General features: G+C 35.7%; 1 long non-coding RNA gene and 1 pseudogene across 1 annotated transcript; both read right to left on the bottom strand.

The window, feature by feature from the left end:
* Positions 1-1,755: 1,755 nt before the first annotated feature.
* LOC111096665 lies at positions 1,756-10,413 on the bottom strand. Its single transcript, XR_005361648.1, has 3 exons — positions 10,311-10,413; positions 9,173-9,525; positions 1,756-2,061 (listed from the first exon to the last, which is right to left on the bottom strand). It is a non-coding gene; the product is annotated as an uncharacterized LOC111096665 (long non-coding RNA).
* LOC611381 lies at positions 3,969-4,788 on the bottom strand (annotated as a pseudogene).
* Positions 10,414-11,408: the final 995 nt, after the last annotated feature.

Here is an 11,408-nt window from a genome sequence, read left to right as displayed (position 1 = left end):
TTAGGAGTCTTTCATGTTCTGTCTCCCTTTCTGTTATTTCCCACTCATTTTTCTCCTTTCCCCTTTATTCCCTTTCACTATTTTTTATATTCCCCAAATGAATGAGACCATATAAAGTTTGTCCTTCTCTGAGGATCTTGCTTTTAAGTTTCATTATACTAGAACCTGGCAACATTGAGTCAAGGACTGATTTTCCTTACCTTGAGACAACACCCTTTAGAATAATTAAAGCTCCATGCATTATAAAGCTTTCCATTCTGATTGGTGGGATTGTTTTCTCTGATCTTTTCAGGTTTTTTTTTTCCCCCTCTCTGTCTTGGGTATTTCATTAAATGGATGTGCTTATCAGTATTTAGCTACATTCTTGAGAAGAATGTTCATGGGTGTCTAGAATTTTCTTTTTTTTTTTTTTAAGATTTTACTTATTTATTAGAAAGAGAAAAAGCAGGAAGAGGGGCAGAGGGGGAGAGAGAGATAGAGGGACTCTCAAGTAGACTTCACCCTGAGCAGAGTGTCCAACTGGGGCCTCCATCTCATGACCCTGAGATCGTGACCGGAGCTGAAACCAAGTTGGACGCTCAACCACTGGAGCCACCCAGGCACCCCTAGATGTCTAGAATTTTCTCTGTGCAGGTATCATTTCTGTAGTACTCTGCCTGTAAAATCTAGCCATACTGTACTCCCAGGATCCCGGTTCTGCTTCCTCAGCTTAGGGAGACTGCCACTATCCACCCAAATTGCTCCATCTGTGCCCTGGCTGGAAACTTTGGATTGTAAGCTAGGACAATCGTAGGACTCACCTTGTTTGTCTGCCATCTTTTAAGAATAATTTTCCTTCATTGCCTCATGCCTGGTGTCTTGAAAAGCAATTTTCATATATTTTCTTTGGTTACTTAGTTATTTTATGTGGGATGGTAATCCATTTTGATAAGAAATAGAAATCTCCTTATCTTGAGCAAAATATTACAATGGTCTAAAGCTGCTAGTTTCTTTGGCAATGTAGTTCCTTAAAATCTTGTTAGGGTTAACATTTTAAAAAATGTAGTGGGGTTCTCATCTACTTGCACAACTATATGTGCCAATAACCATATTCTAAATCTTTTTAGGCATAGTTTTCAGATCTGCTTTATGTTTTGCTTTCTTATCTCTACACTTGTCTTTTTCAGATTAACAGTAGCCACCTGGAGCCTTTCAGGCTTGAAGGTGAGATGCTAGAATGTGATCACTTTTGCCAACAGGGAGGTTTTATGGGAGATTTACTCTTAAATTTTTTTGTTTTTACTATCTCATTGAGTTACTACTCTTTGAGTTGATAAAAAGTCAGTTTTCCAACCCTGCATGATCTAAAATCTCTCTTCTCTCTGTAATTCTTTTAATTTATACTTTCAAATTGGCCAATTTTATTCTGAGTTCATCACTTTCTTGCTTTTTTGACAAAGGCAATTAGCAATAGCAATATTCATTTCTAATTATTATGTTTTCTAATCTCTTCAGCTATGCATGTGGTCTGGTCTAATGCTCAAGTTATCACAGATGATAGTCTTACATTTTCTTTTCTTTCTTCCTCTCTTTCTTTCTTTCTCTTTCTTTCTTTCTTTCTTTCTTTCTTTCTTTCTTTCTTTCTTTCTTTCTTTCTTTCTTCTTTCTTTTCTTTCCCACTGCATAATATCCATTTCTCTTTTTTTCCCTTGATGTCAGTTTTCTTACTGCTTGCTTCATACTAACAGAAGGCACATATTTTAGATTTTTCATTTCAGCAATACCTCATTTCAAAATATTAATCTCTGGATTAGGATAATTAATATAGCTGCCATAAGGGAGAAATGCCAAAATCTCAAAGGCTTAGTGAAATGGGTTTAATTTTCTCATACAAATCTTAATGTAGATTGGCAGTCTTCCTCTAACTTGTATCTATGCCATCTGGAACATGTGGCCTCCAAGTTTTCCAAGGCAAGGGAAGAGAGAAATGTAGGAGGTACATCATTTCTTAACTGCTTCATTTTTACTCACAATCCATTGGCCAGAACTTGTCATATGGTCCCAACCTAAGTGCAAAGATAGCTGGGAAATTTGGGGAGACACAAGGAAGAAATTGGGAGAAACAACAGAGACACAATTATTTACTAACTCCGCCATACCATTCTAATAACTTAGTACAGTATCATTTGCATCTTCCCTATGGTCATGTCTTCCTATATATAAGTATACATATTCATAGATATCCATATATATAGCATCTTATCATTGTTTGTTTTATAAATGGAATCATATACTTTTCTTTATCTTTCCTTTTATTCAAAACATCAAAACATTCAAAATATCTACTGGATATCTCTCCAAATTAACTTCTAAACCTCTAATTCATTCTTTAAAAAAATTATTTATTGAGAGTGGGGGAGAGCTTGTGAGTAGAGGGAGGAGCAGATGGAAAGGTAAGGAGAGAGAGAATCTCAAGAAGACTCCCCACTGAGCTCAGAGCCCTACACAGGACTCAATCCTGCAACCCTGAGATCATGACCTGAGCCAAGAGGCAGACACTTAAAGGACTGAGCACCCAGGCACCCCTAATTCATTCTTTTTAGTGACTCCCTCCATTATATCCCATGGTATATTTATACCATAATTTACTGTTTATTTGGTCAGGTATATTTATTTAATTTTTTATTTTTCTTTGTATCAATTGTGCTTCAATATATAACCAATCATATAAAATCCACTTTTAAAAATTGACCTTTTTTTCTTCTGTGGGATAGATATCCAGGAATGGGATTTACTAGACTAAAGTATACATGTCTTGTTAATTTTAAGATTTTGCCAGATTAATGTCCAGAAAGCTGAACGTATTCACATTTCCACCTGCAATGTAGGAGAACCTATGTCTCCATGAACTTGACAACAATAAATATTTTGACACTTTTTAATTTTAATGAGAAATAAAGAGATTTAGGAAATATAAATTAAATGAGAAAGAGAGTTAGGAAATATAAATTAAAGTAAGAATATCTTCATATGATGGTTGGACATTTTGTTGACTTTTCCTTTGCTATTGGGATTCATGTCTCATTTTTGTCAATAAGTAAGAGCTTTTTATTATTGTAGTTAGTAAACTTCTGGTGATCTTCTGAATTGCAAGTTTTTCCCAAATAAATTCTATAAATGTGTTGGATATATTTATGTGTAAATATTTAATATTATAATATACAATAGATGATAGATAATATTTTATCATTCAAAAAGTTTAATTTTTGTATTGTCAAAATGATTTTTATGCTGCAGAATCTCTCCTGCCCCTGGATTGTTCTTGTTATATACTAGATTTTCTTCTTTGTGTTATTATTTTTTGTATACTTAAGGGTTTTAATCCATATGGACTTAATTTTTGTATAAAGTTGTTCCATTTTTTTCGGGTAGTTTTTTATGCCAGCACTATTTATGAAATAATCCATTAGTTTTCTCCCTTTTCATATATCAAATTGTGTATTTTCTGGGATTATCTATTCTGTTCTATTGGTTTATTTGTTTCTTCCCATGCCTATATCCATACTAATTCAATTTCAACTGTTTTAATAGTATGTTCTGATAAGGCAAGTCCCTATTCATGATTCATCTTTGTCAAAACTTGCTTGTCTATTCTCTAAAATGTTTGCTTCCTTGCAAAGTTTGAAATTTTTCTGTTCATTTCCCCAAAATTTCTGAAATGTTAAAACTGATATTATATTAAATGTAAGCAATAATTTTTGGCAAGTTGACATTTTTATTATACCAGATCTTTTAATCATAAAATGTGGAAAGACTTCATTTGTGAAAATTTTATTTTCTTTCAATTGATTTTGTTTTCTTCATGTAGGTTCTATTCCTTTAAAAAATTATCTACACATATTTAATGGTTTTTTCTAACTGATTTACTTACTAAAGCCTACGTCTACAATAATATTCCATTTTTTTTAAACATTACAAATATGTTCTTATTTGTTACCATTAAATGTCTGAATTTTAAACAGATTCTTGGACTGGTGGTTCATATCCATCAGCTCGTTCAATTTTAGCACCGGTCTCATCCCCTGTAGCTTTTCCAGAACTACTACCTTCACCATGAAGCTTCGTGAGTTTTCCCAATTCAAACTTGGGCTTCTTCAGCATTTTTACTTTTCTAACAAAGACATCATGGAGTGGATAATAGACTGGCAAGCTTTTTCTATATCTTTTCTGATGCTGTCTGGAATCAATTTATTTACCACTTTTTTCAAGTCGTTTGTCTGCGCCTCTCAGGTCATGATTTCCATCATCTTTTTCCGGATTTGGCGGACCTGTTGGTGCTGAGCGTAAGAGGTCTTCCGAATCTGATTATTGCATTTTTTAGTAAAACCAACACAAAATAGACGAAGCAAATAACCATCGGTAGTCTTTACATCCACATGAGCTTCAATCATGGTCTGCCATTTTTTGACCATGGAGCACATTTTGTCACAGATAAGATCCATGCCATGGAAATTAGTCAGGCAGTTTTTGCCCTGCACATCCTCAGTGATTAGCTTGAATTTCCTAAATGCAACTTCATCATTCTGCAGATCAGCAAGGCTAACTTCAAAAACGCGACCCTTGAGACCATTAGATGCAATTTTGGTTCCTTGAGTTCTTGTGACTAGTGTTTTTCCAATATTTCTTATATTGAACATAGCTGGCACTTACACATCATGCCAATCTTTCTTAGAAAATGGATCAACCACTTTCTTCTTGGCTCCCTTTTTTGCCGCCTTTTGTAAGGCACTTGTTCTTGCCGACCGCCATGGCGCTGCTCTCTAATATTCCATTGTTAACCAAGTTTGTACCCACCACTATCTTTTTCTTGATTTTATTGAAATTGCTCTAGTGCTTTGTCATTTAGGATAACCTTAGCTGCTAGGTTTGGATAAATACACTTTTTCAAAATTGGGAAATACTGCCAAATTTATTAAATGACTTCTGAACATCTAGAGATTTAATTATACGGTTTTTTAAAAAATATTTTATTTCTTTATTTGAGAGAGTGAGAGAGCACAATCAGGGGGAGGAACAGAGGGAGAGAAGGATAAGCAGAAGTAGACTCCCCCACTGAGTATGGAACCTGATGTGGAGGCTCGACCCCCTATGATATAGTCATATCACTATTATTTTTCTTTTTAAAAAATCTATTGACTTAATGACTTTTCTTATCAGTCTTTTTAATTTGCAAAATAGACTTTACTTGAACTTGAGGGAAATCTTCTATTATTTTGTTTTTATTGCATCTCCTCTTTTTGTGCCTTCTTCTTCCAGAACTTCTATCATTCACATGTGGGGCTCCTGCTCTATCCTCCAAGACTCTTGTGTGCGTGTATGTGTGTATGTGCACTTTCCATATTTTGGAGATACTATTTTGTGCTTTGAGATATTATCTTTACTTGATTTTTCAGGCCTAATTTGCATCTCAATGGTAACGAACCATTCCATCAACTCATTTACTAAATTGCCTAGTTGAGAAATTACGATTTTACACACAGGAGATATTTGAGGGCTACCTAAATCTTCATGGCTTGTTATCTCTCCATCAACACCTGTGTGGAGTGTACTATGTATTACAATCTATCATGTTCTTGTGAATAGTTGGGTTCTCCTCAACTGATTATTTTTCATTATGAACTCATTGCCTAGTTATTGGAGTATGTCAAGTGACTATAGGCACTTGAATTGTAGAAGGTGAAGCAGACTTTACAAATAAGAGGTTGAGTCCTGTTGAGAGACTATGATGCAGAAAACAAAACAAAACAAAACAAAACAAAAAACCCTGTGTGAGATTTCTCTTCTAGGTGTCCCACGAAACTTGGGTTTAATTAGCACATGAGTGTACATCCATCAGCTTCAGGGGTCTGAAGACTGAAAGCAGAACAGACTGAGGTTAAAATAAAAGGGAAACAGAATACATTCAGGTTACCACCTTCCTAGAAACTTCCTATCATTTTCTGAAAAAATTGTTGCAACTGGAAGAACACAATAACAGTATGATGCAGATTCTGAGAAACTGGGCACTCCATCCAATTATTGCCAAGTAAGAAGGAAGGCCCTGTGTTGCGACATCTTATTTTTAAAAGAGAAATCATAAATCCAGAATTTTATGTATCATCTTTCCATTTAAAATATTGATGATTTGTTAATTTTTTGATAAATATTTTATGAGACAAATCAACTATGTCTTTAGGTTGAATTTAGCCTGTAGGCTCCTAGTTTAGGATTTTCTGGAGCAGATGGTAGATCTCTGGATGATAGATGGCCATCTTGAACTTTGAAGTTCTGCTCATGAGGATAACAATCATGTCTTCTCTTTAGGCAAGCTTCTTGCAGACAGAGCCATGTCCTCTGCTTAGTTTTGTATTGTATTCCCCAAGGTTCCAAGTACAGCATAAGGTATACAGGGGACACAATATATATTTATGGAATGAAGAAAGACAATCATGATGTCACTGTCAGGAACTAGTGAATCATTGGTCTGGCTTTTGTGAATGCAAGCAATATACAGTAAAAGAAGCTGCTAATGTTGGCATTTGAAATGAAAGAGAGTTGAGACATGGGTCATGAAAAAAAATTCTCTGAAATTACTTTTAGTGGAGGTAAGTAGAACATACGCTTATGAATTGTCTAGACTTGATGTTTTTTGAAATCTCAACTGTTCAATTTTTCTGTGGCAAAGAGTTAGCTGGACAGTGAATACTACTTAATGAAAAAGACAGGAAGTTTTGTTCCAGCCATGTGAATTTGAAGATTTCATAGTCCATGACCACCTAAATGTGAAGTCTTATCTGAAAGATAGAGTCTGAGGGATGAACTCAGAACAGTAGATTTTTATTTTTGTCTATCTATCTGCTATACTTCTTTAAGGGAAAGAAAAACAATGAAGTCATTGTGAGGAATCTCTTATAATGCTGAAAAAATTATTGTCTGAGATGAGGACTCAAACATGATTTCAAAATTTAAGGGAGGAAGGCCAAAAATCAAGTTTTGAATTTCAATCCTACTTAACCTCTAATTGGGCTCTGATGATCCATCTCTTCACCACAGGGCTGTCTATAATAACCTGAGCCTTATTCCTAGTTATAACCTGCTTTTGGTGTTCTTAGACAACATCAAAATGTATGGGATTAATAGAGAGTACCATGAATGCTGAGTAACATTTGTGACAAAATACCATTTCCCTTAAGAGTAGGGAGAGAGGTCAAAATATTAATGTCTAGACTTTCAAGGCTGCTGTTACTGTTCTGGAAAAAAAAAAAAAAGTGTCATTCTATTGAGTTAGTAAACTTGTCCCGGACTTATCATTGAACCCATCTCATTTTACTCTTTAATTTTAAATTTCTTTGTTAATTTTCTCTCCAAGTTTGAAACATGAGTTTCAAAACATATTATTATTAACCTCAGAGAGTATTGGGTCCACTTATACATGATAAGGAATGTAGAATGTATCATAATACTACTACACATTGATTTATAACCTATCTACTTTCAAAGAAAGTACTTGAGGTGTGCTATTCAGAGTGAATGAAAGAGATTCAATCAGCCCTTTCTGTCTGGGAATTTGAGAATCTGAGTGTACCCAAAGGATACCAAACATGGCAGTTTTCTCCAGGACTGTCACACTGCTGTACTTCCAAAGACTGTGATACCCAAAGAGTTCACAGCTGTGCTGTCATCACAAGTTTAAATTTGACACTGATGATATAATAAGCACAGAAAATAATTTTTTAAAAATATTACAGCTCAGTTTTTAGGTTTCATAAATTGTCATTAAGAAGTGAGCTCCGTATAGAGACTACTGACATTCAAGGATATACAATGAAGAGAATTTACTTTATTAAAGAATCTGCTGTGTCAAATTCTGTGCTAGCCTTTTCAAATCCATGATCTCATTTAGCCTCATCATAACCCTATTAACTAAGTACATTATTATCCTTATTCTATACATGAGCAACTGGAGGTTTGAAGAGGTTAAATACCTTCTCCGAGATCACACAGCTGGTAAGTGACAGAGTGAGGAAGCTTGCCCATGTCTACCTGATTCCAAAGCATGTGCTCTTCCCATTACAATTGGAATGCTTGGAATTCAAATTAAATTCTGTTTGGGCCTGAATTAAAGACCTGCTCTGTGGCATCTCTCAGGAACTGAATAAAATAGAAGCTAATGAAAATAGCTGATTCATCTCCCAGCAAAGCATAACACACCACAGTAGCAAGGGACAGGGTCTCACCACTGACATAAAATTATGCAGGAATGAAAACTCTCTCAGCTATCCCTTCCATAGAGGCCATGATACCTAAATGTCCACTGTGAGTTTTCCTTCCTTATGCCCTCTTTAACACACATACACACACACACACACACACACACACACGCAACCTCAGTATTTCTCTGAAAAACAGGAAAGGCTTATACATGAAATAAATTCACATTCTGGTGTTTGCTCTCAGGTGTCAAATATGCCTTCTGTGAGAGGAGAAGAAAATTCAGTCAACATATTTGGTGTGTAGAAGGCAGTAGGGGCAGAAAAGAAGAATGGGAATCCTGAAATGAGAGAACACCATTTTATCTCCTGCTGAGGTCAAATCTCAGAGTACTTGGGAAAAAGGAGAAAATAAGATTCTGGTGTATTTTTCTTTGGGTGATCTAAAAACTTGTAATGGGTTTGAAATGTTTAGCTATGTCCTTTATTTTAAGGAAGCCTGCTGGAAGATAATCATAATTTTTATTCTATTCTAGTATTCACTGATGATTTGCATCATTTTAAAGGTCAAACACTGGCATCTAGATTTTTTTATGAATTATTTGCCTTTATAATTTTTATAATCCTGTACACTGTGAAAACTGAAGTTTCTTCTCCTCAGCCTTGTGAATTTGACCTTTGAACAGTCATTAAGTTTGAAGCACAAATTATGAATTTGACTAAGACAGGTACTACATAGCAAATTATGTAAAACTACAACAACTTTTTTTGTCTCACTGACTTTCCTACTCAACTGAACTTTGAGTACAATGTAACTAAACATAGAATGTACCACAGGCCGTAAGGGTTAAAAGACAAGAGACAAATTCTGAGCACTGCCCATAGTTGGTAAAACACAAAGTTCCATTTTTAAACAACTTTTTTCAAAGCTTCTAAAAACTTACCCTACTCTTCATGAAGCTCTGCTGAGCCCTGTCATGATGAGACACAAGCTTATGGGGTTGGCAGCCATCTTGTGCAGTGAAAGACAAAGTATCTGGCTCTGAGCCAAGGAAAGCCAAAGTGATCAATATTACATTCTGAAAGCACCAATGGACCCTTTGTCCCAGGACTAACGCTTCTGGGAGATGTGCCAGAAGATTCACGTGTGCACATATGTGCACACACAGTAACATGATGATTCAGGAAATCCAGTCATATGGGAAGATCAAAAGCACAGCAGGATATTCCTGTGACTCTGGCATTGGTCAGCAATACTTCAATGTCCACATCCAAATATGAAGGCAGTTTAAAGAGTCTACAGATGGAAGATAAACAGAAACTTGAAAAAATGTACTAAGGCAGCTTATTTTTCTCCCGTTGTCCTTCCACCTACCATGAGCAGCCCTGGTGCATTGTCAATCACTCCTTTGCTCCACTTTGAAGTACGACTCTGTCCCTGAATCCTAGAGAGTGGATGCCAGCCTGGCCTGATCTCACCTCTTTAAGCCTTCTGCCCTCCAGTGTGCTCACAAGTGTTTGGAACATATATTGGGAATGGAAGGGAATATGATCCCAGACCCAAGTCCAGACAGCTACTAGAACATGTCATGTGTCTGGCACTGAATAAGATCACATTGCCAATTTAAAACCAACCTAAATGACCTCAGTTTTCTTGGGAAAGAAAAAGACCATGTGGCTGATGAGAGAATAATGAAAAGATATCTTAAACACATACAAAGATTATTTATCTGAAAAATCAAGGCCATATCTGTGGTTGGAAAATATTTATTTATTCATTTTAAAGATTTTATTTATTTATTCATGAGAGACAGAGGCAGAGACATCAACAGAGGGAGAAGCGGGCTCCTTGCAGAGAGCCTGATGTGGGACTTGATCCCGAGACTCGGGATCGTGCCCTGAGCTGAAGGCAGATGCTCAACTGTTGAGCCACCCAGGCATCCCAAAAAACACATATTTAATGGATGGCATTATCAGAAGAGCCTAATGAGACTCTCTTGCTACTGTTGTCCTTACAAATAAATTTTAAGGACACATGGAGCCAGGGAGGAAATGGATATTCAATTAAGAACTTTTTCATACCTTTAATATCTGCATCTCTCATCATGTTCACAATTTTTACAGTCTTTGTTATGAGTAGCTTCTCATCACATTTCTATGAGGGAGATCATCATAATTACAACCTTATGGGAGAGCAGAAAGAAGTGACTTGGCAAAGGTCACGTGGCAATGCAATGTCCTAGACAGGAAGGGAACTGATATATCTGGAAACCATTGTGAATTGCACATTCCAGGGTCCCTGGCAGAAAGCAATGCTCAGGTTGCCCCAGCCAAAGCTTTGAGTTTACTCAGAAACATGACTGCTTGATATGGATGTGATGTCACCAAGAAGAAGAAATCATATTTTAGTAGTAATAACTTGAGCAAAATCTCATTGGGAACAATTTCCAAAATTACCATTGTGAAGCATCAGAAATAAGACTGGGAAAGGATAACTGCCCTTTAAAATTGGGGCATTTGATCTGTCATTTAAATTGCTACAAAATCTACTCTTATCTAACAACTACCCTCTGCAAAATTGTTACATTAACTCTTGTAAGGGTGGGATCTCTTTCCTGAGACTCTCCAATGGGCTACTTGTGTAGTCCACATGACTATAGGATAAACCAAAACTTCACTCTTAAAATGCCCCTTAACAGTAGGGACTAGATGTTTAGTTTTAGAAGGGAAATGTGAAGTTCATAATTTCTGAATGGTGAATGAGCCTTTTTTTCAAATCTTACCAAAACTCATAGCTGTTATTTTCCTAGCAAAAACCTTAAATTAAAAAAAAAATCCCCAGGAAAACAACAACAAAAACAAACAAAAACCTCCCAAATCTCCCACACAACATAGAATAGAGTAAGATTGCAAATCCAAATGAGAGAAACATAAAGAGCCTTATAGTCATTATTGTTCGGAAAGTGCCTAAAAGAAACTGTTGTTAGGTAAGTAAATCTCTTTATAAATATAGTTGATATAAAAACTGCACTTCCTATATGAACTAAATGTTTAAAGTGGGAAAACAAAAATTTTCTATTAATATTAAAATTCTGATTATGGAAATAAACATTTAAATTATAAGGAACAGGACAAGAAGTTCATTGGATACAGAAAAAGTCTACTACAGGAAGATATGAC

Source organism: Canis lupus, chromosome 7 (genome assembly GCF_011100685.1).
Source record: "Canis lupus familiaris isolate Mischka breed German Shepherd chromosome 7, alternate assembly UU_Cfam_GSD_1.0, whole genome shotgun sequence".
Taxonomy (NCBI): domain Eukaryota; kingdom Metazoa; phylum Chordata; class Mammalia; order Carnivora; family Canidae; genus Canis; species Canis lupus.
The sequence above is the reverse complement of the archived record's forward strand: the minus strand, read 5'-3'. Positions and strand labels throughout refer to the sequence as shown.